Below are 27,269 nucleotides of genomic sequence, written 5' to 3'. Positions count from 1 at the left end.
CAGAATCTGCACACCAATAGACGCATTGCACACGGCCCTCCCACAGTTGCGATTCATCTGTTAACGATAGCCGATTCTAGTTAAGACCCTCACAGCTCCATCTAGTGGGAATATTCGTCTCCATGATGTTTCCCCCTGTGTAAATGATATGTTGTTCAAATCTAGCGTCAAACTGAGCATTGGTTTTCTTTCTACGGCGTTTTGAAACTGAAAATTTAATGACGGACATCCTATGTATGTATGTATGTATGTATGTATGTATGTTCGTTCTACAGCGGTTCCTAAATCACTGTCCCGATTTCAACTTCAATTTTAACAAATATCATTTACGATCTGAAGAGAAATACTGTAGAGTTAAGACCTGCCAGTCTCCTCGTGTGGTGGGGTTGGTAACCAAGAGAGTGAACGGGGGAAGAGGAGACTGACACAAACAGGGGAAGGAGGAGTTGTGAAGAGAGAATGGGGAGGCAGAAATAGGCAGAGACTGGGGGATTGCGGATGATGATGTTTGGTTTCTGGAGCGCTCAACTGAGGATGGAGGAAGTGGTTAGGGAGCAGAGTCCAGGGAAGGAGGAGGGGGGGGGGGAAGAAGGTGGCGGACAGAGAGAGGGGGAAGGAGGAGATGAGGAGATGGACGCTGACAAGATTGGGATTAACACATATGTGGGCAATACCAGGTACTCAGTAAGTTCATTATAATTGTTTCATTGGCAAAAATTCAGGAACGATCGAAAGCCAATTTTAGTGTTCAGTACACTATCGGTCTAAAATCGTGTGATAGACTCTTACTTCTATTTTGCTTCGTCTTACATAACAACTGGTTCCTAGACAATAGTCGACTCCAACGATTATATGTGTAGGTAAAGTTGATCTTCGTATTTTGGTATAGTTTGACGAATCACCACCACTTCCATGTTTCCAAGATCGTAATTTTATAATTTAAGACGGAAAGTCTTTGTAGAGGTCTACGATCATGATGCATTGATAAAAAATGTCAGTTTGGTCAAACGCGTTATCAATTTGAAGAAACAAAGTGCGAGCTAGACTGTCATTATGAAATTTGTCATAAGATAAAGGAAAGAACACTGCGTACACATTATTTTACGTGACATTAAAAATAAAGTTTACCCATTAACTGATGAAAGAAAATTTCCTTCCAAATAAATTTGAAAAGTATTTCATCGTATTACGTCAAATGGAATACGATAATAGCGAGTATAAGAGCATTTTGGTTATATCAGGTTCTAGGCGCTTCAGTCCAAAACCGTGCGACTGCTACGATCGCAGGTTCGAATCTTACCTCAGATGTTGAGTCCCATAGTGCTCAGAGCCATATGCACCATTTGAAAGTAGTTAGTTGTACATTCGCTACCAGGTTGCGCCCACAATAAAAGAAAAACATGTTCTTGTATTAATGTAGACTAACAGGCACAAACGTAAGTAAAATGAAAGTTACATTAAAAATACTGTTTTCGTTCGTCTTTCCATACTTCAGTAAACAATAATTAACACATAACAACGATAAATATACAAGTTAAGCAAATTCTAATTGACTTGAGGAATAAAAACTATCAGACAGCTCTACAATAAAACGACATAACATTTTTCACATAAAATGAAAATGACTTTGATGAGGAACCCAACATTACATCATGTAATGCATTAGGTGCTGCAGAGTCCAAAATTTGCAGTGACAAAGAGATGGAGTACAATGGAAATCCCCCCCTAAGTCAAAGTTCAAGAAGAAGTACTGCTTTGGAACATTAAATACAAATTCTCTTCTGAAACTTGGGAAAAAGAAAAAAATGGAATTATTTCTACAGAAGGCTCATATATAAAAGTTGGCAGTGGAGGAAACAACATTTTTAGACAGGAATGTGTTTGATAGACAACATTAGAATTTAGAAAGGTAACCCAATAATAAGAATAGTGGAAAACATGCCAGTGTTTGTTTTGCTTACATAAATTGCTGTTTCATTGTTGGTTGTATAACAGAATTTACGTCTACATCAGAAAAAAATGCATGCTAACTGCAAAGCGCAAATTTCCATGCACCTATAACTCATGACAACGTAAGAAATTTGCAGGATGTAAATCAGTTTTGAGATATTTTAGATTCTGAAACCAACGTTAAAATACTTCTCGGCGACTTCAACTTCCAGGCTGGGAAGGAAAAGAAGTTTAAGAATATTGTAGACGAATATCCAGCACACTTATTATCAAACAGAAATGGTGAAAGACTGATAATGTGGGTAAAACGTTGCACTTAAAACTGACGCCTGCACATTTTCTCAAACTACCAAGGAAAGCCAAAAGTTAGAATCCAAAAGTAGGAGAATATCAACTGGATCACACAGCCACATCTAACAGGCGTTTCATGGCAACCATTGACGTTAAAGCCATCAAATGTGGGGAATTTTATTGACGCCATTAGATCGCTATAATTAAAATGCGATTTCTCCCCTTTAAAGACAATAGTACAACCAAGAAAGTAATCAGATAAAGTGCACTACAACCTATATTGCAACAAACCAAGGTTATTGTACCTGCACTCCATGCCAAACTGCCGTAGCGCGCACAGCCACACAAACGCAACGGTCGGCTGCCGCGACTAAGTTGCGCGGCGCCTGCTTCTTAGTGCCGGCGCGTTCCGCCAGTCAGCGCTAGAGGCGTTCCCTCCAAACATTCAATCAGCCGCGAACTACGTACGCGCAAGGACTTATTTCCTGTGCGGACCTTTTTCCGGTGCGGATGGTCACGCTATGATACCACCATCCGCCAATCAGGGATCATCAACGGCCGCCAATCGTCACTTCGGCATCCTCGGAGGAAGACTGGACCCGCCGTGTTAAATAGCCGGAAGAAAGGGAAACAGGCTTCTTTCGACCAGCCGCGGACTGCCGCCCGGAAGATACTTTGCCGCGACGTACAGATGCCTCGTCTTCGCTCCGTCGTCCATAGGCCCCGGACTCTATGCCCGGCTACTTCCTTGACATCCGCAGCCAACAAAGGAATGTAAATTAAGTTCAGTTGCTAATATTTCAATTCAAGAAGGTGGCATATTCTTTGGCTTGTTATAAAATTGTGGTAGGAGAAGAAGCCTTTTGTTTTCGAAGAAAGATTTTTTTTTTTGCAAAATTAAGTGGTGGCCTTGCTCCGCCTAATAAAAATTTTTTGTTCGCACATGGGTGTTAATCTGTGCATATAACACAAATTACTAGAGCAACAGTGAATAACAAATAAAATAAACATAAAAACAGTCAAATAAATCTAAAAAATCTTTGAAAAACTCAGCTTATAGAAATACAAAAATAACGAAAAAGTAGCAGTAGAAATTTTTACTAAACTTTTAAACATATACTTAAATTGTTTCAAACATGAAAATAGCAAACTAGTATACATGACAAAGAAAATTGCAAAATTCTAGCAATTTTCTGACAGACCTTAAACCCTCCAGTCCCAACAGTTAAATTAGATTTTCCAGCATTACCACAAAGTCTGAATGAATATTTCGCACCAACACAGCAAGAAATTATGGAAGTCATCAAATCACTCAAAAACAACATAACAAGTCACGAAGGCTCCAAAGCTTTTGGAAATGGAAGATCGTACTCAGAACAAATATTTAACCTAAAATAAATAATTCAATACACAATAGGGAATATCATTAGCGAATATGGAGTTAAAGCAAAATTAGTAAATGTAATTCATAAAACTCTAACAAAGACGGTATTTACAGTTACACTGATGGGAGAACTATCTCACCCACTCGAAATAGTATCTGATGTTAGACCAGGTGATGGTTTCTCACGTTTACTGTTTACCTGCGTTTTGGAAAAAAATTCTAAGGATCTGGTATTTTCAGCTAATGAATCATAAAATTCAACCAATTAATCTGGATAGGAACAGAAATGGAATTGAGATTAATTGTCTGGCTTCTGCAGACAATGTTGCACAGCTTCTTTCAGAAAATCTTATTCAAATAAATCTTCAGGAAGCATTAGAAAATAGAACAGAAAAAAACTTGAGAAGCTTGGAAAATGATCCATAATTCATAGAAACACTAATAGTTAAAACAGTGGGTGTAAGTAAATTCAAATATATTAACTATACAACAGATGGGATTCCAAAAATTAGCAGTAGATCAAAGGGTTGGCTAATTGGAGGACGCATATGATATTACAAAGAACATTTACAACAAGACGTACATATCTATACAAACAAAACTAAACCACCATAAAACAGTGGTTTGAACAGTATGTTCCTAGTAGGTCACTAAGAAAAGGAAGGCTTATTAAAGAAAGCTAAAATAAGGAAAGAGAAACAGAAAATGAAATATATTTCTGCAATAAAACGTATATTGCTAACCTGACTTACTCCATAAGCAGCTTCTTTGGCAGGTGTATCTACAGACTGAATAACTCTGACTAGATAGGATTTCTCCAATGTTTCCATTTGTATGAACAAGAAATACGCTGATGGGCGTTCAACGGATCTTATACCAGATTTTGGACCACACAGTAAAGTCAGCAGTATTAGACTCCAGATTTTTTTTTTTTTTGGGGGGGGGGGCGGGGACGGGGGCGTGGAGGTGTTAGCTCGACGAAAGGGCCAGGTAATCTATCGTCCTTCAGAGAAAGGAAGGCATATGGTTGTGTATGAGGGAGAGAACTGATGCCGCATCTTGAAGTCACGCCATGTGACCACTCATCCAGACAAGTGAAACAGTTTTGGAATGAAATGAGATGAATATCTTCACAATGACGTCCAAACATCGGAGAAACAACGATGTCTCCACACAAATGCTTCCAGTCTTTCATTTGAGGGCTAATGTAATGTGTGAACACACACACACACAGACACAGACAGAAGTACATTATGTACACATCTGTCTGTTTACGTAATATGCATTCATGCTAATTGTAGAAATGTTAGTCAGTCAACGCAGACACGCACATGCATACACACAAACCTATGGAAAATGATTCATGCAACCTAGGCTAAAATTCGGCTACCTTTAAAGTTTATTACCAACATAAGCGAGTATATTAATGTCCAAACCATCGGCGACCATGTGTTCTGATTTCTGTCACATCATCTTCCGTGGATACTCCCGTCTTCCAAGATTGAAGCAGCTCCGTTCATGGGGCAGAAGGCATACAATACTCGTTTTCAAATACTCAGCAGACCAGTCATTGTGCTACAGAACGCCTAAGTTCCCTGACGTTTATGCCACACAATATGTCTGGGACTCTTTAGAACAGCGTATTGAAAGTAAGAATTATCTTCCCAACGCTTTATTAACTCTACAGAGCATAATCATCAATGTGTCATTTCACTTTGTCATTGTGTAATAGCAATTCTTGGACTAAATTAGAGGTCACTGATACGGCAAGAGTTGCACTGATCAGATAGGGGTTATCATGATAAACTAGTGGCCATTGGTAATGTTATTACCACGGTCGTCTATCCCCCACTTCTCTTCCCCTCGGACTCCTCCAACACACCAATGCACGTTAGGTGTAAATTCAAAGTTAGGATGTAACCAGGTATCCTGCCCTTGTATCTTGGAAAACTGCGTGACAAAAAGTCTGTGGGAAAATAAGGGTCACACTCCCCACTCCCTTTCTCTCTGAGCTAGTAGTAACACATCATACTAGCGGGAAATCCCTTCCCCTTCATTATTTTCTACCTACATCAACAACATGAGCCTTCTCATTTGATGTCTGCTTACCACAGTGAGAGGATCTAATCTGTTTAGGTATTTATTATAAATAACTGTTACAAATTAATTTCTAGATTATTAACAACATTCTTGTAACTTTCTCTCCAGAGTTCTGTGACCTGCAGTAAAGAATAACAATGGAAAAACAAATTAACTTGTAGTTTACTAACAACATTTTAACTTTTTGCAAAACGCGTTCACTTACAGTTCTTTATTTATTGAAAATAGTTTTGTGTTTAAAATTTTTTAGTATATGGTTTATTTACAATTATTTTCGAAGGTACTTTATAATTGATTACATTTCGTCCATTGAAACTGACTACTAGAGTTGGTGTAAGTAGTATCTCCCTATGTATATGGGGATATTAGCACCTGTTAGTACACTTTGTGAAGAAGAAGAAGAAGAACAAGAACAAGAAGAAAGAAGAAGTCGCTATGTAGTATGTTTTCCATTTAATCAGTATTTTCTGATTGTACATAGAATACAAACTGAATGGTATATAAAACCTAGTTTCCTTTGTACTTTCCAGATTTTTTGTTTACAACGATTATTGATATCTGTAGGTTACACTTCTACAAGTATTATACAATACAGGGTGTCAAATGAGGAATGGTCAATATTAAGGAATGTGAGAGGAATGAACATTAAAAAAAAAAATGTCTACTAAACATGGGCTTTAAAATGCATACCTTAACCCATTAAGTCCGAAATTATTTTTTAAAAAAATTGAATTTTTTATTCCTTACTTATAATGTACATTGTGTATGAACCACAATAAGTACAAAAATAGCCAAAGAATATTTATTCATGCTGATATAATGGCCGTCCTCAAAATAGGACACTGGGATCTAACAGTATCATATACTATACTAAATTGTATTCAAGCCTTAACTATTCATTTCTTGTGAAATGGTACAAAACAGTTCAAAAACGTATTGTGTTAAATGCCGTGTAACACTGTGTGTGGTTTCCCGTTGCATTTAGCTCTTGCACATCTTCTTTGCGTGCTTTTTTTCTCAATCGTATGACCAATTTCATCAAACATGATGTCTGGTATCACTCTCAACTGACTTTGTGGGTATTCCATTGGACGTCCAATATTCAGTCTTAGTGTCCAATTTCAGGTATGTAACTGTAACAACAGGTCTGAAATCCAGTAAATCCTGTGCATTTTTCCCATGTACTAGTCCTTAGAAGAGTCAGGCATTTACGAGGGACACTTCCAGCAAACGTGTAATAGGACCCAGTGCCATTTTTTCCCTCTAATTACCGTCATATATTTTCCATCCAGCCAGTCATGGTGGTCAGCAACTCCCATGTACACGTTATACGACTTCAAAACGGCAGGTTGTTGCACTTGTGTCTTCTTACTTGCTTGTCTACAGTAACTCGTTGCTGCTCCCAAAGGTGCAACATGGTCAAAATTTGTGCCAATTGTAGCGCATCTGTTGTCGTGCCATCGAACAAATAAGACTTCACCATTCCTGTCGAAATGGTAGTCATAGTTTCCTCGAACTGTCTTTTTCAGTTCGTTGCTGCTCAGTAGTGGACAGATACCAATTAGAGTCTTTCTGACAGTTCCAGTTGCTCGAAAAATCCAAATTTCTCAGATGAGTCAGAATATCTCCGCTAATGAAGAAATTGTCAAAGTACACACACTGATTCTTGGGTTTTTCAATGCAGGCCAACATGTTTAGGACTACTCTTGATCCCAATAGTAGATCATCCCTTGCAGTATCTTCTGGATCCTTTTCACAGTATAAATCAAATTTGAAACAGTAGCCACTTGCTCCACAAAGAGACGACAACTTACAGCTAAATCTAATAGGCTTGCCTCGGATAAACTGTCCATCTGGAACTGTATGCCGGCCGCGATGGTCTAGCGATTCTAGGCGCGCAGTCGGGAACCGCGCGACTGCTACGGTCGCAGGTTCGAATCCCGCCTCGGGCATGGATGTGAGTGATGTCCTTATGTTAGTTAGGTTTAAGTAGTTCTAAGTTCTAGGGGACTGATGACCACAGATGTTAAGTCCCATAGTGCTTAGAGCCATTTGAATGGGTAACATATTCATAAATATACTTACATAATACACTGTAAAATTCAAAGTAACTTCATACCCTGCAATATATATATATATATATATATATATATATATATATATATATATATATATATGTGTGTGTGTGTGTGTATATATATATATATATATATATATGTGTGTGTGTGTGTGTGTGTGTGTGTGTGTGTGTGAGGGGTCGTTACGTATCTCAGCAACAAAATCTGGTAAAATTACCGTGTTCTAAAAAGAAAATACATCAGCAGTAGCAGAGTTTCATATTCGAACGTGCAGCAATACACATAAGTGAAATGATAACACCAAGTCCCAGTGTCCTATTTCGAGTACACCAAATTTTATAATGCTGGAAAACAATGAATATAGCTCCAATTGAGCTAACAATGCAAGAAGTTTAAAAGACACATTGTTGCCTATAAATAATCGCAAAATTGCCACATATTTCAAATATTACTAAATTGTCGATAAAGTAAGTACCTGTAATAACGAAAAGTGTGCCTTAGTATTCAATAATCAATTAATGGTAGGATTTATTGCTTTTAATTTCCTGTAAGCATACATTTGTTATAAAAATCAACAAATGACGTAGAACAGTAGTAGTTGCAAATTAATAATTTATTGTGTATTTATAAATAAATATGTGCTCTGTCCTCAAAATAGGACATTGGTACTTAATAGGTTAATATCTGTAAGCAGTTCGCAATGGAAGACGTGTGTTCCACAGTAGTCCCTGAATACTGGCCGTACCTCCTGGGACACGCTGTGTTTACAGGGCATGGAGAATGGGTACTATAAGCAACAGGTGAAGGAAACAATATTTTCTCTCTCTCTCTCTCTCTCTGTCTCTCTCTCTCTCTCTCACACACACACATACACACACACACACAGACACAGACAGAAGTACATTATGTACACATCTGTCTGTTTACGTAATATGCATTCGTGCTAATTGTAGAAATGTTAGTCAGTCAACGCAGACACGCACATGCATACACACAAACCTATGGAAAATGATTCATGCAACCTAGCCACACAAGTAACCCCTCGAGTGAATAGCGTGAAAGGAGAAAGTCTCTATCTCATCTTCACATATCAACCCCTTGCCATCATAGTGTATCAGGCCGACTTTCAGCAGTAAGTACCTTGTGGCCCCTGTATCTATGTGGTACGTGTATATTTTAGATCTGACTTTCACAAACTGTCCAGTCTGCAACCTATTTGACTGATCCTTCATCAGGCAGAAAACTTTCTTGTTTTGCGGTATTATTGCCACACAGAGTATTGGCTGCAAATTTCGACTTGTCGAAGGCATCAGGACAGTATCTAAGTACTTAATACAGATCGCTGCCTTCCACCCAGCGGATGAAACTGTCTCTGTCCACATAAAGTAACCCCAGTCCAGCGAAGCTGCACTTCAAGAGCTTGTTGTGAATTTGATACATGTGGTTTTTGTAGAGATCCAGAATACACACATCGACAAAGACAGGATTTTAAAACTGCACCGAAACACTAGCCTCCTCCACAGTGACTTTCCTTTAATGAACGTGGCGACCCACTAAAATCCTGATTTGGCGATACGACCTCCTTCTCTAAACCGCCCAACCCAAAGGTTAACTAGAGTAATGTTGTGGTGGTGTCTTTAAATTAATGAATAGTTCTACTTCAGGGAAAATAATGGAAAATATAAAACATTCTTTTCGAAATCACCCACTGTGATCGCTCTCTTGTTGGTATTTACATTAATATACTCCTTCCACCAGTGTGACTGAGAAAACACTGGACGACAGAAAACACCAGAAGTGTCAGAAACCTAGAACAGTTGTTTACACAGTGCTGCTTTCAGTTTGAGGATGGAGCCACTGGGCGGCGCTAGGCGCTCAGCGTATAGCGACCAGTCGTTCTGCTCTCCACGCAGGTCAGCAGCATCTGCCAAGTCTCCCTCCACGGCACACCCATAGCTAGAACCCGCAACCACATTTTGGAAGCTAAGCAGACTGGCGATTTCTTCACTCGACAGCCATCGGAAGCTGCTAACTGGCAGAGATTGTTGCATGGCGTGCCCACAGAATTTGTTCAAATTCCAATACAAGTAAAGGATGCAACTCAAATTGTCAGATACGATAACTACCCGTCACCCATCCGTCGGTTATTTGCCTTCGAACTGAACCTACAGGTACTGAATACACCTGACAATCCGCCAGCCTACGAAAGGAGTCTCGGAGCAACATAAAATATCGACATCACTTTAGCTTATACAGTAGCGGCGCGCCGTGCGAAAGGCCGGTTGGTTGTAAATGGAATGACGTCAAGTTACAATACCATACACTATACCAGCACTGGGAGGGAAATCCAAGACGCACAAGGCCCAAATACAATATCATGAAGGCTAACTGGGAAGAACTAAGGAGGGTGTTTCAACGTCCAGGAAGTTCATCGCTCAAGAACTGACAGTGGCTATACACAGAGCAAAGTGGGCACCAATACCTGCCAGCGCAGGTCATTCGAAAGGAGTGCCTCGCATCTGGACTGAGGTGCTGAAGAAACTAAGATGTGAAGCAGGAAGAGCCAGGAACAGCACGACCCAAGGAGAAAGAATCCAAAGGTTGCATAGATACAGATACGTTAAGTAACATTTTACGGAAGACAAATGTAGGAAACAAAAATGGAACGATAAAAGCAGTTCGCGGAGGCCAACTTAGAAAGTGATCCTTGGGGTATACCGTATAAAATAGTCTGCGAGAAAATACGATCATTGGCAGTTTTCCCCACGCTCAAATCAAGTGATGGACGGTAACAGCAAGTTGGCAACAGTCAGCTGCCTTGCTAATGGAAACAGTACTTCCGGATGATGGAGAAAAAGGCGAGACAGAAGATGACCATAGTTTACAAAAATGCTATGGGAAGACTACAGAAACAATAAATTTGTGAAACCATTCACACAAGAAGACACTAGGCAAATAATTTTAAGGCTGAAGTAGGAAACTTCCAGGACCGAAGAGGTCCCTGCTGAAGTAATACAAGCTTGAAGTGACCAATTAGATGATTACTTGTGCAAACTATACAAGGAATGTCTCTTGTAAGGAAGGATCTGTGTACTGTGCAAGAATGCTGAAATGGCAGTAATTACTAAAGGGCAAGACAAGGATAACCGAATCCTACGTACCAATCTGTCTAATGCACGTTTTCCGTAAGATATCTGAAAACTATTATTCAAATCGTTACAAGGTTATTGGCTGCTACATGGGATAAGCCGTCACGAGTACTGGCTCAGAGGAGGCACGTCCACTGAAGACGTAATTAATAAGGCAATTTCGCTAACGACAGATATTCATTCTATGTACTCTCTAGCGATGACCTTCGAATTGAGTGTCTTGGATCACAGTGCCACTGCCTGAGAGAGATTATTCCTACCTCCGACGCGCTTCTGTAACATGCCCAGGAAAAACAATAACGAAGAGAATAAGAAAAGATTGTCCACAGGGAGCACTTTGTGGTCCAGAATTTTCGGATGTCGCACTGGAGCCTATACTACAAAAGTTGCATGATAGCTGCAACATAAGCGGTCTGGTAGAATCTGCAGTTACGTGTTAAGAGAAAGCAGACAGAATAGGTAAAAACTTGATGAATAAAATTATAACCAATGTAAATAGACTATTTAAGAATCAGAGTTTACCACCAATATATATTAGCATCAGTCGTGGGATATGGTGCGAGCGTTTGGGCCCATAGATTGCAGATAGCGAAGCTAGCCTCAGTGGTAAGAGCAGTTCAACGAGGAGGGTTAGTGAGATAAATGTGCGCCTGCGGCGCTACCCCGAATGTAGTAATTATAGGAATATGCGTACTTGACTTGCAAATTAGGAAAAGGCGACTCTTTTACTGGTTAAAGAACGACTGTGAAATGTTAGTACGAAGGGTGCATGAAACTGAGGCCAATTGGAAAAGGCAATAAGAAATTCGTATGTTCTCATGCCTGGGCGCGTAGTGTCGTATTCATTTTCCCATAGTTGTAATATGCGATTTTTCTCTAACATCAGAGACAGACTAAAAATCATATTATTTAACCAATCGAGTGAATTCGTAAATTACCTGACGGGCCATGGCTCATAATCTGTAGGTCTATTCAAAATCAGAAGACAGATGAATGATAGCAGCACGCACGGCTGTGTGGGCATACCACAAAACTATTGTGGGTCTACACGATTTACCATGATGGGGTGTGCAATGGAGAAACGCTTGAAACGGTCTGTGCTTGGAATCATTCCTGGAAGTCCAGTAGTCGATTCCGATGCACCACTACAGGCTCACTGTAACCCTTGGTCCTTCACATTGATTATGAAACACAGAAATTGCATCGGGAATACAAAAGGCACAATGCCGACTTCTTACCAGGGGGAGTAACGCCTCTAAGAGTCTATATGTAAACAGGACGGAGGTGGTAGGCTTGTTCTAGACGCTATGAACATCAACAAAATTATTGCAACTACAAAGGTTTTGTTGTTGTTGTTGTCTTCAGTCCTGAGACTGGTTTGATGCAGCTCTCCATGCTACTCTATCCTGTGCAAGCTGCTTCATCTCCCAGTACCTACTGCAACCTACATCCTTCTGAATCTGTTTAGTGTACTCATCTCTCGGTCTCCCTCTACGATTTTTACCCTCCACGCTGCCCTCCAATGCTAAATTTGTGATCCCTTGATGTCTCAAAACATGTCCTACCAACCGATCCCTTCTTCTAGTCAAGTTGTGCCACAAACTTCTCTTCTCCCCAATCCTATTCAATACCTCCTCATTAGTTACGTGATCTATCCACCTTATCTTCAGTATTCTTCTGTAGCACCACATTTCGAAAGCTTCTATTCTCTTCTTGTCCAAACTAGTTATCGTCCATGTTTCGCTTCCATACATGGCTACACTCCAAACAAATACTTTCAGAAACGACTTCCTAATACATAAATCTATATTCGATGTTAACAAATTTCTCTTCTTCAGAAACGCTTTCCTTGCCATTGCCAGTCTACATTTTATATCCTCTCTACTTCGACCATCATCAGTTATTTTACTTCCTAAATAGCAAAACTCCTTTACTACTTTAAGTGTCTCATTTCCTAATCTAATTCCCTCAGCATCACCCGATTTAATTTGACTACATTCCATTATCCTCGTTTTGCTTTTGTTAATGTTCATCTTATACCCTCCTTTCAAGACACTGTCCATTCCGTTCAACTGCTCTTCCAAGTCCTTTGCCGTCTCTGACAGAATTACAATGTCATCGGCGAACCTCAAAGTTTTTACTTCGTCTCCATGAATTTTAATACCTACTCCAAATTTTTCTTTTGTTTCCTTTACTGCTTGCTCAATATACAGATTGAATAACATCGGGGAGAGGCTACAACCCTGTCTCACTCCTTTCCCAACCACTGCTTCCCTTTCATGCCCCTCGACTCTTATTACTGCCATCTGGTTTCTGTACAAATTATAAATAGCCTTTCGCTCCCTGTATTTTACCCCTGCCACCTTTAGAATTTGAAAAAGAGTATTCCAGTCAACATTGTCAAAAGCTTTCTCTAAGTCTACAAATGCTAGAAACGTAGGTTTGCCTTTTCTTAATCTTTCTTCTAAGATAAGTCGTAAGGTCAGTATTGCCTCACGTGTTCCAACATTTCGACGGAATCCAAACTGATCCTCCCCGAGGTCTGCATCTACCAGTTTTTCCATTCGTCTGTAAAGAATTCGCGTTAGTATTTTGCAGCCGTGGCTTATTAAACTGATAGTTCGGTAATTTTCACATCTGTCAGCACCTGCTTTCTTTGGGATTGGAATTATTATATTCTTCTTGAAGTCTGAGGGTATTTCGCCTGTCTCATACATCTTGCTCACCAGCTGATAGAGTTTTGTCATGACTGGCTCTCCCAAGGCCGTCAGTAGTTCTAATTGAATGTTGTCTACTCCGGGGGCCTTGTTTCGACTCAGGTCTTTCAGTGCTCTGTCAAACTCTTCACGCAGTATCGTATCTCCCATTTCGTCTTCATCTACATCCTCTTCTATTTCCATAATATTGTCCTCAAGTACATCGCCCTTGTATAAACCTTCTATATACTCCTTCCACCTTTCTGCCTTCCCTTCTTTGCTTAGAACTGGGCTGCCATCTGAGCTCTTGATATTCATACACGTGGTTCTCTTCTCTCCAAAGGTCTCTTTAATTTTCCTGTAGGCTCTATCTATCTTACCCCTAGTGAGATAAGCCTCTACATCCTTACATTTGTCCTCTAGCCATCCCTGCTTAGCCATTTTGCACTTCCTGTTGATCTCATTTTTGAGACGTCTGTATTCCTTTTTGCCTGCTTCATTTACTGCATTTTTATATTTTCTCCTTTCATCAATTAAATTCAATATTTCTTCTGTTACCCAAGGATTTCTAGCAGCCCTCGTCTTTGTACCTACTTTATCCTCTGCTGCCTTCACTACTACAACCCTCAGAGCTACCCATTCTTCTTCTACTGTATTTCTTTCCCCTATTCCTGTCAATTGTTCCCTTATGCTCTCTCTGAAACTCTGTACAACCTCTGGTTCTTTCAGTTTATCCAGGTCCCATCTCCTTAATTTCCCACATTTTTTTCAGTTTCTTCAGTTTTAATCTACAGGTCATAACCAATAGATTGTGGTCAGAGTCCACATCTGCCCCTGGAAATGTCTTACAACTTGAAACCTGGTTCCTAAATCTCTGTCTTACCATTATGTAATCTATCTGATACCTTTTAGTATCTCCAGGGTTCTTCCACGTATACAACCTTCTTTCATGATTCTTAAACCAAGTGTTAGCTATGATTAAGTTGTGCTCTGTGCAAAATTCTACTAGGCGGCTTCCTCTTTCATTTCTTAGCCCCAATCCATATTCACCTACTATGTTTCCTTCTCTCCCTTTTCCTACACTCGAATTCCAGTCACCCATTACTATTAAATTTTCGTCTCCCTTCACTATCTGAATAATTTCTTTTATTTCATCGTACATTTCTTCAATTTCTTCATCATCTGCAGAGCTAGTTGGCATATAAATTTGTACTACTGTAGTAGGTGTGGGCTTCGTATCTATCTTGGCCACAATAATGCGTTCACTATGCTGTTTGTAGTAGCTTACCCGCATTCCTATTTTCCTATTCATTATTAAACCTACTCCTGCATTACCCCTATTTGATTTTGTGTTTATAACCCTGTAGTCACCTGACCAGAAGTCTTGTTCCTCCTGCCACCGAACTTCACTAATTCCCACTATATCTAACTTTAACCTATCCATTTCCCTTTTTAAATTTTCTAACCTACCTGCCCGATTAAGGGATCTGACATTCCACGCTCCGATCCGTAGAACGCCAGTTTTCTTTCTCCTGATAACGACATCCTCCTGAGTAGTCCCCGCCCGGAGATCCGAATGGGGGACTATTTTACCTCCGGAATATTTTACCCAAGAGGATGCCATCATCATTTAATCATACAGTAAAGCTGCATGTCCTCGGGAAAAATTACGGCTGTAGTTTCCCCTTGCTTTCAGCCGTTCGCAGTACCAGCACAGCAAGGCCGTTTTGGTTAACGTTACAAGGCCAGATCAGTCAATCATCCAGACTGTTGCCCCTGCAACTACTGAAAAGGCTGCTGCCCCTCTTCAGGAACCACACGTTTGTCTGGCCTCTCAACAGATACCCCTCCGTTGTGGTTGCACCTACGGTACGGCCATCTGTATCGCTGAGGCACGCAAGCCTCCCCACCAACGGCAAGGTCCATGGTTCATGGGGGGGGACAAAGGTTTTATGATATTAAATTACTGACCTCCATCGATCTTCGAAGTAGCTATTGGCAGGTGAAGTTGTCCCCATCTTCAAGAAAGTACACGGCCTTTATCTTTGCGCGTCGGTCATATCAATTTTGTATCGTACCTTTTGCTTTTGGCTTGAACATTAGTTCAGGTGTCCTTATTGCCGCCCCTGACCATGTCTTAGGTCACGATTTACTACACAATATAACTCTTTATGTTGATGATATCTTAGTAGCCTCGACTTCATGCGGGGAACATCTTGACTTGCTTTGGAAAATCTTCGTGAGGTTTGCAAACTTTGAGTTCTGTAAATTGGCAGTAACGTCAAAGTTTATTAAAAAAGAAATAAAATTACTTGGTTAGGATCGGGACAAATTCTTTCAGAAGAGATGATATGACCAACTGTCTGCTATAGGGAACTACCCTGTGCCCTGCACCAAAAGAGAGTTAAAAGGTTGCCTAGGGTTAACGTCTTTCTCTCGTCGCTTTATACCAAATCAGTCCATGAACAATCCACTATTGCACAATCTATTAAAGAAAAGCGTTCATTGGTTATGGACCTCCGTATGTCGCAAGCCTTTGAGGATATTGCTATTCAGAAGAGCTTGTTTGATTTGGTCAGTCATCCTGATATGTACTCAGAATTCTGCCTTTCTTGTGACACCTCATTTCAAGGCTTGGGCGCTTGTTTATTCCAGCTAAAGAAAACGGGAGATAAAGTGGTGATTAGGGTAATTAGTTTTGCCAGTCGTGTGCTGGCGGAATGCGAGAGATCGTACTCTGTTGCGGAGTTAGAAGGATTGGAAGTTGTATGGGCGTTCCGCCATTTCATTTATTACATTTATGGTCATCCGATCAAAGTGTATTCCGACCATCAAGCCCTTAGGTTTTTCCTTTTGTGTAGGCTCTATCATCCGAGACATACTCGCTGGTGCCTATTTCTACAGGAGAACAATTTCGTGTCAGGCATGCCGGAAGTTATGCCGGAGCCTACGGGAATTGTAGAACAGAGTTCCAATCACAAGATACTCCTTATGAAAGATCGCGTTAGTCGTAGTTTTTTCTACGTCTTTGTCAACAGATGGATACTCTGCAAGAAAGCAACCGTAAATGGAAGAGAGTCAAACAGCTTCTACAAGACAACCCAAATCAACGTTTGTCGAAATTTTATAAATCACACAATGGTGTTTTATTTCATCGTACATCTGTGTTGACGGAGCAATGGTGTGTTTGCATTCCAGAGGAGTACGTTGAATAACCCCGGACATTATGGCATATGCTATGTCCCAGTCTGCATAAGAGAATTCATAAACTACTAAGCACTTGTTTAATCTGTCTGAAGGCAAAGCTCTTCAATCTTTCGAATGTCATACCTTTGAATCCTATATACAATGAGCGTCCTAACCAATAGTCAGTCTTGACTATGCAGGTGCACTTCCGAGAGGAAGAGGAGGTGCTAAGTACCTTGCTGTTTTGCTAGGCCGCTTCACTAAGCACCTGCGTTTATACGCGATGAAGTCTTCCAGTGCAAAATCTTTAACAAGACGAATAGGAAAGGATTATTTTCCTCGTTTTGGTAAGCCGGAAACTATGTTGTCTGATAATGCTTTAAACTTCGTCAGAAAAGAGTGGAGGCAGTTTCTTGCCAGTTATGGTATTAGACAGACTCTAATTTCAAGATTTATACCACAAAGTAACCCGACAGTTTTAGTCTTCAAAGCATTTAATCGTTTTATTTTCACCTATGTACCGAACCAGCAAGCACGGTGGGCCGCTTTTGTTACTGCATTTGAAGAGATTGTAAATAACGTTCCACACATTTCGACTGGTTTCACACCTTCAGAACTAATCTCCGGGCAAAAGGAAAGCAATGAATGGACTTATCCTGTCGCCAAGATACAATGTCCAGTAGTCAACCTAGATAATAAGTTAAGGCAAGTCTTGGTATCTCTCACAACTCACGCTAATTTAAGAAAAAAGGCAATTAACAAGCATGTTAATAAAGTTCGGTCGCATAGCTTGAACGAGCGTGTTCTTCTGAGGACACACTTGAAACCATCTCTCATCTTACGTAAAAATCGTAAGTGGCAACCTCCTATACGAAGGACCGTTTGTTATAGTCAGGAAGCCACATGTTCGTTGTTACGTGTTGGCAGATCCAGTTAGTGGACGAGTAAATAGACTTTACCACCATATAGACCTAAAGAGGTACCATGAAAAACATTTAAAAAACCACGATGTTAAGCTCCAACTTGAAACAAGAGTGATTCGTTTAGAAAGTGAGTCAACAGCATGTTCATGCATTCTGCAGGTGACGTAATAATTGGAGTGAAATCTATGCAAAATAATGATGGAGCTTGAAGGATATGAAGTGATTGAAGAAGGTATGCTACGTGTTTCTAAAATAAGATTTGCCTTAGTTTTAAGGTAGTTTTAAGTTTCTTGAGCCATAGAGGGCTGCAGTCGTCGAATTGAGTAGCGATGTGCCACTTGCTGTTTTAGTTCTAAGTTAGGGCAAATCGCCTTTTTACCAAGTAGTAAAGGTTTTCTTTAAATTCCTCGTTTAGACCAGAATGTCCATATGTGTGAAGTAATAACAAGTTAAGCGTTCAAAGTATTGATATTTTATGCCACTAGAACCATGTACGATACAAACTGACACAACGTAATCTCCAGATTGTACCGAGTATAAGCAGCAACATATAGTTAATGTACAAAGATGAGTACTGGTACTCAAAACTGGGGAGCAACTTTAATTTACTTATTACTATGAGTCAGCCAGGTCAAGAAATACGCGTTTATAATGATAATTAGGTCCTACATTGGAGAAACTATTCTTATGCCACGAGTATCATATAGAAACCTTCGATACTAAGATTCCTAGTTGCAGACTGAGATAATCTGCATATATTCTACTGCTATGTCAGCATGGAGTGATTTTAAGACATAGATATATTGACAATACTTTGAAAGCGGATTTGTGCGACATTTTAATGCTGAAGTAAAGTTATGCCGCGTGGATGACATTAAAAGCGGTGTAGCCAAAGAACGAATTTGTTGAACTGATTATTTCACCTAATATATTTCTTTGCATTATCGTATTGTAGGTTTCTTCTTCAGCATTCTTACCTTTCCACCTTACCAAGTAGGGGAAGAAATTTGGAAATTAGTTCAAAAATTTGACTTTCGTATATTGTGTGTATTGACGATCGTGGCTCATTGGTTAAGGCGCATCTGCAGTTACTTACCGAAACGTGATGTAAATCTGATTTGCTGTGAGCAAAAGCTGCCTAGGAAATATGAATAATTTTCCAGGTTTCTATTTGACGTGCCGAACAGTTCACGTTCAAAGCTTCATCTAAGAGGGTATATTTTACTGATTATTGATGTAACGGAGTAAATGAACAAAGAAACTAAATAAGTCCGTTATACAACAGTAAAAAAGGAAAGGGATCAGTTAATATGCTACAAAATCAAATGTGCTTAAAAAGCACCATTCAGAATAGCAAACACGACTTCCGTTAGGTCTTGGACAGTCGTTAGAAAATGTTTTTCAAATGATTCTCACACACACAATATACACAGTGTGGTCAGAAAATGTTTGAAACGCTTGTAGGGGTGTTGCAGGGCAGGTTTTACTGACATATGAATGACACGAAAAAAATTCAATATACGTTGCGCCGTTTCCGGGTTATTTAGCAGTGAAGTTAGCCAATCAGATCGTCGCGCTCGTAAATTCAAGTTTCAGCTAACGAGACAAAGCACTCGTTGGGCAACACCGCCCCTGTCAGGCCGCTTTAATGTGAACGCGCGACACACCGGTTGGCTGAATTCTACGGTAAATAACTCTGAAACGGAGCAACGTATCAAATATTTTTCTTAACATTTATGTCTCAGTACAACCTTCCCTGTAACATCCCTACAAGCATTTCTGACCACCCTTTATATATATGTGTGTGCGTGTAAAATCGTAATCTGACACATGTATGAACCCGAAAAACTAGTTATCTCTCGTGTGAATAAAAACTGTGAAAAACTTGGACATTTGATATTCCGGCATCGAAGTAGTGTGAAGTGGCAATGTTGCAACGACGATACAATGACTACCACACAAAGGATAGACAAGCTGTTGCACTCGCCGCAATAGGTAATAGCAGTCATTTTCATCGACGACACTTCTTTGTCACTGGTGCAGTCAATTTACCGTCCAGGTTGACCATGTCGCCTTGACGAGCTGCTCCAGTATGAACCCCGTAGGGTCCGGGGGTTTGAATAGACGCTAGGTATTCCTGCCTGTTGTACGAGGCGACTGAAAGGGGTTTCACACGTTTCGGCCGTTATGTGAGGTCTCCTGTAGGGTTCGAGCATTCTTCAAAATTTTGCCGATGGGCGAACCAACTGTGGAAGGGCGCCTTAAAAGGTGCATCATGTCCATCGTGCATTGATATCTTTAGCCCACTTTCTCGTCGTCGCAATGCAGTCCTGCTCATCCCCCATCTGTTAGGCGAGGACACCTTTCTGGGTCGTTTTCCACCATGCACAATGCATGTCTATTTCTGCTTCGATGATTACCATGGACTTCTTCGCACCTGATATGCAACACAGCAGCCAGTCAGTTGTGGTGGGGCCACCATGTACCCTGTTGGTTGTAGCCCCCTGAGCACACAGGGATCACTCTGCTGATGTCTGTGCCATTAACTCATCACGTATGCCAAGGCGTAGATACCCATTCTCCTGCGGTATCGGGACTCCTGGCAATGGCCATCGTGCCAGGTGACCTTTGCTGCGGCTGGGTAGCGCCCGTGGGGAGGCCCCCTGGTCAGAGTGGGTGGCATCAGGGCGGATGACACACGATGAAGAGCAGTCCATTATCTATTACTGGTGGTGAAACACCAGCAATTTCTAAGCGATAACGAGCTCAATTCAATACACACAAGTACGACCTCAAATAGTTCCCCTCCCTGGTCACACCATGGTAGGAACGTCAAGCTAAGGCAGCGGATCTTATCAGCTCTAGAACATACAAGGTACCAGGACGAATAAGGAATCTTTCATGACGATGAAGCCTCAGTTTTTTGTTGAGCATTTAAAGGGCACGTTTGAGGAGGTTGAGGGCTTGTCCGAAATGAGATCTCGGTCAGTCTGGATCAACACAGCATCCTCTGCCCAGTCACAGACGTTTCTCGCTTGTGACAAGCTAAGGGATGATCCTGTAACCATGACGCCCCATAAGAGTTGAAATACGGTCCAGGGTATCATATTTCAGAGACCTTCTTTTGCAGTATGACGATGAAATACGCGCCAATTTAGAGTGGCGAGATGTAAATTTCGTATGGCGTGTCCACCATGTCAGAAGGATAATAAGGTTGCCACCAGTGCCTTCATCTTGGCCTTCGGGGGCGATACATTGGCCAAGAAGGTCAAGGTGATGGTCCGCCAGTGTCATGTAAAGCCCTAGATCCCTCATCCGATGCGGTGCTGGAAGTTCAGCCATATGTCTTCCCAATGTACTTCCAGCGTCACCTTCTGAGATTGTGGAAGGCTGTCACATCACAGTACTCCATGTGCTCCGCCTCCTGTCTGTGTCAACTGTGGAGAGCACTATCCTCCTTTCTCGTCTGACTACAGGTTTCTCCAGAAAGAAAAGAAAATCGAGTAAAAGACCATGGAGAGACCGACTGACCTACACTGAGGCTAAGAGAAAATTTGAATGCGTGCATCATGTGCATATGACATCGTCTTAGCCGCTGTTGCCACAGTTCTGACACCACGAGCTCTGCCAACCAAGGTCACCTCTGAGAGCCAGAGGACTAAATCTGCCCCCTTGATGGTAGGGGCATTTCCCTCCCTGTTGCTCCTGCACCCCCTACTTTGGGAGCACCACCGCCCCCTCCTCCCCCCCCCCCCCCACCCCACAACCATCGGGGACATCCGTCCCCACTTCCAAAGCAGAGAACTGTAAGTCTTCCTCGGCTTCTCTCGCTAGGAAGGAGTCCCTTGGGTCACTCCCTTCCCAGGTTTCTTCTAGTGTGAAAGAAGACTCCTGCCAGTGGTTTAAGAGCCCAAAAGCAGCTGGCTGAAGGGCTTCACGCTCATCCTCAGTCCTAGGGACTGAATCAGTGAAGTTCTCCCAGGCACAGAAACCCTAGGAGCAGCGAGAGAAATCCCAAAGTAAAACCCCTAAGACCAACGAAATTGTGGTGGCTCCCATATATCTGCTACCAACAAGCTCTGTGGATGAGGAGGGGTTGGAGATTTTGGCGTCCGCTGAAGACCTAGATGTTGCGAAACCCTCAGACACAATGGATATAGACTGCTCAGGCAATAAGCCGGTGGCAGCAGGTGACTGTGCGACTGGCAAGGCATGGAACATTCAGCGAGGCAGTGTACGACTCAATGTCATCCTCCAGTGGAATTACAGTGGTTCTTTTCCACCACTTGGCTCACCTACGCCAACTGTTTAGCTTTATACCTGCTATCTGCATTCCCCTCCAGGAAACCTGGTTCCCAGCAATGTGGACTCTTTCCCTCCCCAGCAATAAGGAATATTACAGGAACTGGAGCGATTATAGTCGAGTGACAGGAGGAGTTTACGTTCATGTCCTAAAGTCGGTCTGTAGTGAAAATGTGCCCCTTCAAAACCCTCCTGCAGCAGCAGCTGTGGCTGTCAGAATAAGAACGACACAGGAAATTGCTGTCTGCAGTGTATATCTTCCTCCAGATGGTGCAGTACCCCTGAATGTATTAGCTGCACTGATAGATAAACTGACTAAACCTTCCCTACTTTGGGGAGATTTTAATAACCATAACCCCTTGTGGTGTGGTACCATAGTTACTGGGCGAGGCAGAGATGTCGAAACTTTACCGTCGCTATTCGACCTCTGCCTCTTAAATACTGGGGCCACCACACATTTCAGTGTGGCTCATGGGAGTTACTCGGCCATTGACGTATAAATCTGCAGCCCAGGACTTCTCGCATCTATCCAATGGAGAGCACATGACGACCTGTGTGGTAGTGACCATTTCCCCATCTTTCTGTCAGAGCCCCAGCATCAGGCACATGGACACCTGCCCAGATGGGCTTTCAACAAGGCGGACTGGGGAACTTTCACATTCTGCTGTCACCGCTGAATCTCCCCCACACGGTAACATCGATGTAATGCTGGAGCAGGTGACTTCCACAATTTTTTCTGCAGTAGAAAACATGATCCCTCGCTCTTTAGGGCGCCCGAGGCGTAAGGCAGATCGTCTTTTAGGGTACAAGGCCCCAACAGCTGTCCTCGATGTTACGATAAATGACGAGTTATGTACCGACGAAAACGCGATTGTCGAGCACATTGCTGAGCACTTTGCTGTAGCCTCTGCGTCGGAGGATTACCCCCCACGGTTTCGCACACTCAAATAGCGGCTGGAAGGGAACGTCCTCTCAATCACTACACGCTGCAGTGAATACTGCCCCATTTACAGAGTGAGAGCTCTGCAGATTGCCCGAGACAGCTCCTGGGTCCGATAGCATCAACAGCCAGATGATTAAACATCTCTCAGCTGACTACAAGCGACATATTCTCGTCATCTTCAACGAGCTACGTTATATCCTTTCCACATTGTATGGTTGGGGTTTCTGGGGACAAGTCCTGACTTTTGTCCGAAACTTCCTGTCGCTCTGGTACTTTCTGTGTCAAAGTTGATGATTCCCATACTTCACTCAATATCCAGGAGAATGGAGTCCCGCAGGCATCTGCATTGAGTGTCTCTCAATTTTTAGTGGCCATTAACGGTCTAGCAGCGGCTGTCGTGCACTCTGTCTCACCTTCTCTGTATGCAGATGACTTCTACATTTCGTACTGTTGCTCCAGTACTACTGTTGCTGAGCTGCACATCCAGGGAACCATCTACAAGGTGCAGTCATGGGCTCTAGCCCACGGCTTCAAGTTTTCAGCCACAAAGTCCTGTGTCATCACTTCTGTCGGCCTCGCACCGTTCATCTGGAACCCGCACTTTACCTTAATGACGATCCACTAACTGTAGTGGAGACACATCAATTCCTAGGAATTGCTAGAGCAACACCAATTTGGGTGCAGATCGCTCTACGCTGCTGCAGCCGTGCAGAGCCCCTGTCCAATCCAAAACTGACTATGGGAGTGTGGTTTATGGTTTGGCAGCGCCTTCAACATTGCTTTTACTCGACCTTGTGCAACACTGTGGGGTTCGATTAGCGGCAGGAGCTTTTAGGATGAGTCTGGTGACCAGTGTACTGGTGGAGGCTGGTGTCCCTCCACTACAGATCAGACATGTGCCCGCCAGTTACGCAGCACACATTCATAGTTCCCCTTAGCATCCGAATTACCGTCTCCTTTTCCCGCCCACGGCAGTCCATCTCCCCGCATCGGCGGCCCAGATCGGGGCTATCGATTGTAGTTCACGTGCAGTCCCTTCTCTCTGAACTGGAGTCCTTCCTTTACCACCTCTGCTTGTGGTCCGTGCATGTACGCCTCCATGATGTACGCCTCGGCCACAGCTTCGTCTGGACCTTTTGCATAGCTGTAACGATTCTGTTAACCCTGCCGCTCTCCGTTGTCACGTCCTCTCGATTCTTGACGTGTTCCAGGGCTCTGAAGTGGTTTACAACGACGGTTCAATGGCTGATGGTCACTTAGGCTTCGCATATGTTCATGGAGGACATGCGGAGCAGCTCTCTTTGCAGTTGCTGTAGTGTTGTCACTGCAGAGCTGGTGGCCATGTCTCCTGCCATTCAGTATATCCACTGAGGCCCCGGAGAGTCATTTCTCCTGTGTACTGACTCATTGAGCAGCCAACAAGCTATGAAATGTGCGACCCTCGCTACCCTGTGGCAGCGTTCATTCAGGAATCCACCTATGCCCTGGAACAGTCCCGCCGTTCCGTGGTGTTGGTGGGGACCCCAGGACACGTCGGAATCCCCGGCAACGAACTAGCCGAGAGGCTGGCTAAACAGACGACATGGAAACAGCTTCTGGAGATAGGCACCTCCGAAGCTGACCAGGGTTCTTCCTTACACCGCAAGGTTTTCTGGCTTTGGGAGATGGAATGGCATAAAGGGACGTACAACAAACTGCATGGAAGACTTCCACACATTCATAGTATCCTTAATGACAAGCAGGCATCTCGCAGGGAATCAGTTGTCCTCTGCCGGCTCTGCATTGCCCATATGTGACTAACGCATGGTTACCTACTCTGTCGCGAGGACCCACCTCAGTGTCGCTGTGGCTCCCAAATACCAGTTTTCCACCTCTTGGTAAACTGCACACTTTCAGCCGCTCTGCGGCAGACTTTTAACTTTCCTAGCACCCTGCCATCAGTGTTCGGCGACAGTGCCTCCACAGCAGCTCAAGTTTTACGTTTTATCCATAAGAGTGGGTTTTAGCGCATGTCCTTTGTCCCTCAGTCTCCTCGACACTAGTGCTTTTAGGGTGGAGGTTTTAATGTGTTGCAGAGTGGCAGGCTTTCCCTTTTTATGCTCGTGGATATCCAGTCACTGCAATCCGATTTCATGTTGTACCCACTTCTATTTATAGCGTCTCTCTTGTTTTCTTGTCCTCTTTTGTTCCTTTTAGTATTCGTTGCCTTTGAACTGTGAATTTACGTTCAACATTTTTTCCTATAGAATTTACTTCATTTACTAGCGATTCACCGAGAACATTAACACATTTAAGTGTGGAAGTAGTTGCCAGGGAGTAACTGATGAAAATGAAATTACCTTTAACAAATTGGTATTTTATTCATAAAATCATTTTCAAAAACAGATTTAAAATTTATAAGCAGAAAAGCACTCTCAAAGATATCCTGTTTCAATTTTACTTAGAGGGAGAAAGAACAATATTTCCAGTATGAGCCTTCGGGCTGAGAACCTTGCCGCTCTCTTTCAACACGGCTGTAGTCACGACCACTCACAACAACCTCTGAAAAACTACGTTGGTGCAAATCTTCAACACACCAGATTACTTTAAACTAAAAATTTTAACAACTCACACATGCACCCCATAAGAGGGATGGTAATGGTACAAACACTCACACTAAGAAATTATTTGCCACCGGAAGTGTAATTTGTTTTTAACAGGGCTCTTACCGTGGAATGGTGGCAGCTTTATAAAAATGACTATTTATATAAAACTCATGAAATTCAGATTCACATAAAATGTAAGACATGCTCTACATTATTACACATATACCGCCTTACAAGATGATAGGCAAAATAAAACATATTTAAGGAATTCGGCCTTTACACTTTAATTCTATAAATACATTAACACCAAATCCGACAAACATGACAGAGGTAGCTATTAACGTACGGCAGACCGACGGACAGACAGACATTAACAGCCTAACAAATGCGGACGGGATACAGACGAGCAAGCTGGGAACAAGAGAATGACCAAGAAAAGAAGTAGAATTAAAAAATTAAATGAAACACCATATCACGAATCACTTAACTTTCAAAAAACTGCGATGTCTGGCGACTACCTGGCGCAGCACCCCCAAAATGCTTTTCCGAATCGTTCGCTCCCAGCCGCTTCAACGGACACAGGAAAGTGCGCACATCTCCCGTCTCACGGCGTCTCAGCTCGCCCCGGCCAGATGTCAAGGGTTGGCTCCTGTTGCTCTACTGTCGGCCGCGAATCCACTACGCCTCGCTATACGGCGCGGGCCACTAGCTTCGTTTTTGGGCTCACGTGGGGACCTCACATGCGCCGGACAAGTCATCTTGTGTCCCAGTGCGCGACCGACCAACCGTTCGATCGAACCGCCAATGCCCATTGCCTTAGCAAAATCGAGCAGACTGGCGACCTAACACATACCAGCACTCCGGACGACAGACAGACACTAACCGACTCACCAATGTGGGCGAGAGACAGACCCGGACTAACTTGGCTGACCAACTGACCAGACTCGCGCAGAGTGACAGACTGACCCCTTACTGCACCGACTCCGACTGGAACTCAGCCTCGACCGGGCTACCACTAGCTGAGTTCTGTTACTGGCCGAGTCGCAAGACTTTTACATTCTGGTTTAAAGTTTGACCCAACCGACAGGCATACTCCCACACCGACGACAGACAGACACTGACTGCCGCACAAATGCGAACGAGAGACCGACCACCAACTGGTGAGGCGAGACTAACCTGGCCTCATTCCGACTGACCAACTGCCGAGCTGATAGCGCCCCTTAAATGCACGTAAACAGGCAACCTTTCCACTTTTCCACCAGAGGGAGACACCAAAGCTGCGATTGCCACAGCGGCGCCACCGCCAGAAACGGAGGGGGACTGCTTCACACAACGCGCTGCGGCGCGCTCTTCAAAACAGCAAACTTTACCACTGCTCAGCCTTCCCTTCGTTCTTGTGGCTTTTCCTTTCTTTCCGTTTTGTGTTGTCTGTTTCGTCCGTTTTATCCTCACCCTTGTGGCATTGTTTTATTAGTAACAAGGGACCGATGACATCTTACTTTCGACCCTTCTCCCGCCTTTAAACCAACCAACCAACCAATCTCATACTGCTTCCTGGCAGACCTTTATACACTAATGGCCATTAAATTTGCTACACCGCGCAGATGACGTGCTACAGACGCGAAATTTAACCGAACGGAAGAAGATGCTGTGATATGCTAATGATTTGCTTTTCACAGCAT

The sequence above is a fragment of the Schistocerca gregaria genome, chromosome 3 (assembly GCF_023897955.1).
Source record: "Schistocerca gregaria isolate iqSchGreg1 chromosome 3, iqSchGreg1.2, whole genome shotgun sequence".
Classification (NCBI taxonomy): domain Eukaryota; kingdom Metazoa; phylum Arthropoda; class Insecta; order Orthoptera; family Acrididae; genus Schistocerca; species Schistocerca gregaria.
Note: the sequence above shows the minus strand (reverse complement) of the source record.